The sequence below is a fragment of the Electrophorus electricus genome, chromosome 26, assembly GCF_041902795.1.
Source record: "Electrophorus electricus isolate QZ-2024a chromosome 26, ASM4190279v1, whole genome shotgun sequence".
Lineage (NCBI taxonomy): Eukaryota > Metazoa > Chordata > Actinopteri > Gymnotiformes > Gymnotidae > Electrophorus > Electrophorus electricus.
In genome coordinates, this window is record NC_137522.1 from 8,621,905 (window position 1) to 8,629,522 (window position 7,618).

The window sequence follows — 7,618 nt, forward strand, 5'->3', positions numbered from 1 at the left end:
TTGCATTGATCCTTGGCATAGTACCCAAGAAGCGAGGCATGGGTTTATCGTCACTCTGGTTGTGTTTACAAGCAGTCTGCGGAGGCGGCTGGATAGTGCTTATTTCCAGCGTTAGCCGTGCAGGTGTGCGTGCGTGTGTGCATGTGTGTAGGCGTGTGTATGTGTGCATGCACTCTGTGGGTTTAAATCTTTAATAGGGCTTAAAGTTTAATTTGAGTAACATGTTCATTATAATTCTAGATTAGTGTCAGCACAAAAAAAGTATTTTCATATCACATTATGTAAACGCTGTTATTGTCATAACATATAAGTACATTTATAACATAATTAATAAGACAAAACATATGACTAATATAAGTTTGTTCAGGAGATTGGAATGACTGTTAATTGTGGATGGTGATTTCAGTGAATCTATTCACTGTAGCCATCCGCTATTGTATGTGTGTAATGCTAGAACGAAGACGATTGCTGTAGAATATAACCGGCTACATGTGAGTCATGTGTGTGTGCATGAATACCTGTTCCAACAACGGTGTGACTCAGTCTCCCTTTTCTTCATTCTGGCATCCATATACAGCATTCATCACCTAATCCACGACTTTTCTCTATTGTTATGAGCATTACAGCTTGCAGCATCATGATGTTGTGGCATTTTTGTCATTTGTAATTGCGTTTTAGGTTTTATTTTATTTTTAGACATTTTGCATTGTATTTCTTTATATTTTACTAATGTATTAAGCACCTAGAGGGCCACTGTAATGACAGTGCTGTATAAATAAAGTCATTATAATTATTGAATAAATAAAATTCATTATTATTCTCATCCTCTTAGCTCTGGTTGAAATAAATGGCCTCCACGCAAAACCATGCCACTAAACATACTACAATACAATATTACATAAATATATATAATTGTGTTTTACACTCAGAGGAATGCCCTTTGTTCCATTCCAAACGTTCCAGCTGGCTGCAGGCCAGCGTGCATTCAGAGTACAGCGTGTACTCAGAGAGCGCGGCCAAAAACCGGCTTGGAAATCCAGATCGCTGTGGCCTCCGTGAGCCCACGAGCCTGATCTGAGCCGGCCAGCCCCGTGGCTACAGACCCACCTCTCCAGCTGGGAGGATGAGCACGTTGCTATGGAGACAGGCCACGGTCCCCTCCCCCAGAAAGCACGACCTGTCTTAGAAGGACAGGGGGGCACATCGTCTCCAAATCACACATGCGAGGGGGCTGATGTCAAACAGCCAAATGTAAAGTGCAAATCAGAGAGCAGGTGAATCTCGGTGAGGCGCAGTGTGTGAAAAGGTCTTTTCTTTCCTGTCTCAGCTTTGCATTTATAGACTGGAAAAAGCTGCATTTATCACCAGATACAACCAGACAACTGGTTTCTCCATTCCATATAAAGTCTAATCTTAAATTACAGTGCAAATAAGGAATCCACACTGAAAATGTCTTCTTCAAGACGTGACTCGAAAACCAGACCCTGTAGGGTTAAGGATATTAGAGCTATCAGTGGAAGCACTTCTGCTGGAGTAGGTAACTAGAAGCAAGTGAGAAGGTGCTGACTTTCTGTTGTTTGCTGTCCCTGGACCTCCATGCCCTGGCAGGCTGATACACAAAACAGCACCCGTTGCCATGGGCGTGCACCGACACTTCATGACTGACGCATTTCCACTCCACCCCCATGGCCGAGGGCGGGTTTGCGAGTCCCACAGGCTTACAGTACATTCATTCAAGGTGAGCTACTGTTTACAGGACACGCGGCTGCCATAGCAACCAGCAGGCATGATAATGTGTACATACATGAAAGTCAGTGATGTTAAACATTCCTTTCACCACTAGAGTAAAATTTCTGATTATGTTTAATACCTTCATGGCAAAGGATTGCACCAACAAAGGCCTAAATCATTATTACGAATAATGTTAATCTGTCTCACAAGCATGTTTACATGGCACACACATATGTTCTGACAGACTGCTCAAGGAGCATCGCAGAATCTGTGCCACAAAAAAGCAATGACCAGGAATAAAAACCGAAGCCGGACCGACGGGCTTCACGTCCGTCCCTTCAGTTGTGGAGAGCCGGAAGTGTCTCCTTCCTCCTACTGCAGCTCTTGCATGACTGACAAGAAGCAAAAGAGGAACAAAGTTTCCCCACACTGCCTCCCTCCAAAACATCATTTGTACAAGTCCATTAAAAAGACATTGGCATGGCGGGAATATTCTGGGCTTTTCTTCTGGACGATCAACCCCCACCCCACACACACACACAGACTGCTGTCCCTGCTGCATGTCCAGAGGATGCAAACTCTTCGCTATGCTGTCTGACGTCAGTAAATGGGTTTCAGCGTTTATCTAAACGCATTCAAGGGATGTAACGGAGGCAGCCGCTAGCGAGCCCCAGGGTGGAAAGGATTACGAAACGATTTGGAGCAATTAAGAAATACTCAACAGCCCAAAACAGAGACAGACAGACAGACAGACAGACAGACATGCACTCATGTGCGCACGCTCACATTTGTCTGAGCGCATGTGGGTCATGGGTATGAAACCTAGGCCTCCGGGGTGCAGGCTCTCTAGAAGAAGACACAAAGGTAGAGAGAAGAACAGCTCGCGTGCGTGTTGCATCAGCGAACGTGGGCGTGCGTTAGCTCGGCCTGCACAGATCGATGACCCGAGGCCAGGGAGTGAAGAAGAGACGGGAGGAAACGCAATTCTCTTCTCGCCCACCCTTTTCCTGCCCTACCATCTCACGCACATCCTCGAAGATCGGCGCTGCCTCTGTAACCTGTCCGATTGGAGGAGGGGCCACGCAGACAAACAGCTCACTGTGAGGCAGATATCGAGGCCAGAGCAGCTTATTAACGAAAATAAAGCAAATAGCAAAACTATACATACAGGGACAGCAGTAGCGTTAAGGTATGGAGGCGTGACACGATCATTCTGACCAGTCAACACCACGGTCTTGTTCACTTGGCAATCAAAGTGTCTGCCCCAACAATCACGCCTTGTTTTTCTAGCCTTTTATTATGGCATAATGAGAACAGCACAGCCATAGTGTCCTTCCCTCTTGGGTCTGACTGGAAACAATTCATTGTCAGTGTTTCATCTCTACTAGAGCAGACAATGAAGTTTGAACTGTCTGAGTAATTCACATGACTACAAGTCTATAAGCCACCATTTTCCATTGGTTTCTCTTTTAATATTGCTGTGACTATTCAATATTTAGTTTAAACATTTGTTCACTGTTTTTCCTCCTGTACTTTAAAAAAAAAAAAAGTTGGCTTTAACACTGATAACATACCACAAACACTTCTGCACCTGGGTGAAATATGGCCTGCTGAGGCCATAAGACTTCAAACAATCATATAAATCTCCTTACTGAAAATGAGAGATTCACAGTATAGTCAACGTGTTTTAAATCAAGGTGCTTTAATGAGTAGGCCTCATTATCACATTTCATTCTCAAACTACATTGGCAGGGTGCAAGGGGTTAAACCTGTCTGCCTAGTTGATCTGTTTCAGTGAGTCTATTGTTTATTGAAATGAACATTAATCTGGTCATTCAAGTTCTTAAAAAATGATCGAATTATCTAACAAAGGTCTAAGCAGTCTACATTCTATTGGCGTCTCTGTAAGAGCTGCAGTAGCGCAGGACTGCCAGCAGGGGTCCCCCACCGATCAGCGGTCGATAACTCCAAGGGGGTCGGGGAGTGCGTGGCGGGGGGCGGATGGTTTGAGTGGTGCAGGCACGGGCGTCTGCTGCTGCTGCTGCATTTTTTCTTCTTCTTTGAACTGACCCTGGTTAAGACCAGCTGCTGGGCGCAATTTCTCCTGTGTCCTGCCATCCCAAGGCCTTGACGCCACACATGGCTCTCCCTGGCCAAGCTGAGAGTGCTCCCTCCCTCAGTTCAACACAGCCAGGCCTGCTCTCTTGGGCTCCCACATACCCGTTCGACCTCCCGCCCACTCACAGAAGAATGCGATACAGAGTGGGAGGGTGAACCGGGGCAGAGGGCAGCGACTGAGGGGGAGAGAGTGAGAGTGAGTGTGTGTGATTGTGTGTGTGTGTGTGTGGGGGGGTACACAGAGACAGATAGACAGCCAGATAGGGAGACTGGGAGAGAGAACAAGGAAAAAAGAAATGAGAAAAAAGTCAGCGAAGACAGGAAGACTACGGAGAGTGGATACTGGGGAGGGAATTCTAGAGAGTTTTGGAGATACAGACAGCCCACACACAAAATGTTTCCTATATCTGCTGTGCACCCCGCTCTGCACTTTGTTTTGAAGTACGCGTGCTCTCAGCGCACATGACGAGGGCCTGCAGTATTCGTCCCAGGCTCGCTGAAAATCACAGCAGTGGAGAAACACAGCAGTCGGTCCATTATAGCTAAGCAATGCAAGAAATGACAGCAATACATTATCGGTGAGCAGGAGAAGAGAGGTGGCTGAGGCTAAACCAATCGAGTCACTAATGAAACACAGTTAACGACTGCAAACATATTACACCAAATTTATGATAGATCACACAATTCATTTACCCGACACTTTTAGCCAAAGAAAGTTACAATTATGACACAATTGATACAATCGAGGGTTAGGGGTCTTGCTCAGGGGCCCAACAGTGGCAACTCGGCAATAGTGAGGCGTGAACAGGCAACCTTCTGACTACTAATCAAGTAACCACTGTAAACACATAACATTTCTTTTGAGTCTCAGTTCAAGGTAACTCAGGGTTTATTGTTGCAACTGGTTATTCTGTCCCTATCTTTCTAAACTATCCTATGAACTATCCTACCCACTGTTCATCATACGGCCATTATGCAACAATAGATTATGAGCAACTATCAGTGAATAACACAACACAGTACTCATAAATCACTTTGATGATGATGAAGTAAATGTCACCCTCGAGTTCGTACTATCAAGGAATGATCATGTGTGGAATTTGAGCCAGGTGAGTTTCAAACAGGAAGTACCTTGAACACACGCGCGCACACTCACACACCCACACATACAGGATATAGGGGTTTAGCTCAGCGTAGGCGTCATCTGAACTCAGCTTTCACAAGCAGTGGCAGGTGATGGTGACAGAGCACACTCAGTGACCCGTCATCACGCGCAGCTGGCCTGGAGCACAGGCTATCCCGCCACAGGTAACCCGGGCAACAGGGTGGCGCAGCAGCTTATGCACAAAGGCAACAATTCCAATGTGTCTGCTTCCACGTAGGGCTTGAGTTTTCATCATTTATTGTGTTCGACCGTCTACGATCCCAGACTTCGATGGTGTTTTTACCCTATTCCCTCTTCCATCAGTATGAGTCATCCCACACCTTAGCTTTCAATATTTACTCACTGTCTCATGCCTAACGTTGACCAAACGTCAACCAAGATAGGGGGAAAAGTGGTAGATAGCCATATCTACGCACCAAATGAATGTCTGAGCTTTTCCCCTGTTTCTCTCAGGGTCAGGAGGGCACCTGAACATACCTGCTATGTTTGCTTGGCGTGTGAACATCAGCCCGGCCCGACAGCTGCCCGCTCTTCTTCTCCATCTTTGCACGCTGCTGTCTGGGAGCCGTTCGCCTTTCCTCATAGCTAGTGACGCATTTGTTGACACAGGTAAGCGAAAGGCCATTCTTTCTGTGCAAACAGGTACCAGGAGTCGCCGTTGCAAACTCCATCCACCCCTCCAAATGATTTCCTGAAACAGACAAACAGACTAGTTGATTAGCTGGTTCCTGATAGACTAGGTGTAACTGATCTGCTGAAAAGGGATTGCTGATGGAAAACATGACGGAGGAAGACCACTTCAACCTGACTAACCACTCATGGTATGGGATGCTCTCAGGGATGCTCCTGTGAATGTATTCACCGACTTCACAACGCTGTCAGTGAGACACGTATGAGTCAGTATGTTGACCTGCTTTACTTTCCCTTCCTCCCTACTTTCGCCATTAAGAGTTTTATGGCTGGTTAAATTTGCCATAACAAGCTGCCGTAACTTTGTTTATATCTCCGTTTATTCCACTAAACTGACAAAACATGCACTGGGCTCTCGATTAGCATCAAGTACACAATTCAGATTCTCGATGGCCATTTTTTCCTGTCTTGTCCACTCTCTTTGTGTCTGCTGAGACACAGAACCACGCCTTCTCCAATGCCAGCAGGCAACGGTGTTAGGAACGACCTCTCACGGCAGGCGGCTGTGGCGCATGGGTCATGGCATTCAGTGCGGGTCAGAGGGCGTGGGCAGGCAGTTACATGGGCGATGCATGGGGCATAGCCTTGTAAAAGCCAATGTGTGTACCAGGGCCATTCATGTGACCCCCAGTCTCGTCCCCTTGGAGCAGACTGTTCACTTCTTCTCTCTCCCACTCCTGAGCTGCCCACCTGCCCACATTCACATGCTGTTCAGCCCAGAAAGTAAGTGTGTGTGTGTGTGTGTGTGTGTGTGTGTGTGTGTGTGTGTGTGTGTGTGTGTTTGTGCGACTGCTACAACAGGATTGTCTGGTTCAGAAAGAGACATGGACAAAGCAGTATGTATATGTACTTACAATCCTCCTCTCAATAGCCGAATGTTTGTTTAAGTACATTTATCCTCTGAATACATTCACAGACTCACTCTGGCTTGGAGACTATTGGATATGGACACTCAAGTAGGTCAAACCATGGTCTGCCAAAACATGCCAGTGGTCGTCTTACAGTCTAAATAGGAGCTTTTTCTCATTTTATACTCAAGCGATGTATCACAAATAATATCCAAATACAACTGTAAAGGTAGGAGTGGGACACAGCTGTTCGAGGCCAGGCTAGGAAATAGCAGTACTTGGGCTCCTCTGAGCTGTCTTCAGCCAGAGTTAAAGTTATGCAACATGCTACCAGACAATGACATTTGAATGTGCTGATGTGTGTTCTTGCAGATAGTACGCAGATGAGGTGCGCTGGAAAAAGATGACCTTCTCGAATAAGGACCTGCTCACATGTTCTACATCTCTGCTTATGCTTGTGCAGACTTACTTCTTCCCCTTATACCAAAATGCTCTAATTGTCTCTAATTGTAGTATGTAACAATAATTACGCAAGTTCTTCTAAAGATGAGAAGAAAGTGTGATACACTATAAATCAGATGTTCCAAAAACTTTTATATGCTTACATGCAAATGTATAGATTTCCAAATAGGCACGACATTTTCACCTGCATGCACAGGCCCAAATAAGCGATGTGCCATAGCGGAGTATAATGTCTGAAATGTCGGCTTACAAAGACCCTGACTGTGCCGCCCGTCTGGCAGAAGGAGGGGCTGCTTTCTGTGGTTTTCGGCATGCTCTCTGTCCAATGTCCGTGTAAACAACGAGCGTCGACGTGAAAGAATGTGAGGGCCGCTCAAAGCCCTGGGGACATGGCTGGTGGGCGTCGGAGTGGGAGGGAATCCGTGAAACGGGTGGGGCCATGATGCACGAGGGCGGAAAGAAAGCAGGGCGGGGTGGGTGGGGGTTGCGGTGGAGGGTGGGCGACGGCTGGATCTAGGCGGAAAAGCGGAGAGGAGAGGTGGTCTCATGAAGGAGAAAGGAAAAGAAGGATTGAGGGAAAGGCCTTAAACTTCAAAGACGGCAC

General features: G+C 46.4%; 1 long non-coding RNA gene across 2 annotated transcripts; it reads right to left on the reverse strand.

Moving 5' to 3' along the window:
• Positions 1-3,438: 3,438 nt before the first annotated feature.
• Positions 3,439-7,347, reverse strand: LOC118240840 (uncharacterized). 2 transcript variants are annotated; one of them, XR_014120170.1, is made up of 3 exons: positions 7,158-7,347; positions 5,492-5,705; positions 3,439-4,025 (listed from the first exon to the last, which is right to left on the reverse strand). It is a non-coding gene; the product is annotated as an uncharacterized LOC118240840 (long non-coding RNA). The 2 variants fall into 2 exon arrangements; XR_014120171.1 differs by having other exon boundaries at positions 7,265-7,346.
• Positions 7,348-7,618: the final 271 nt, after the last annotated feature.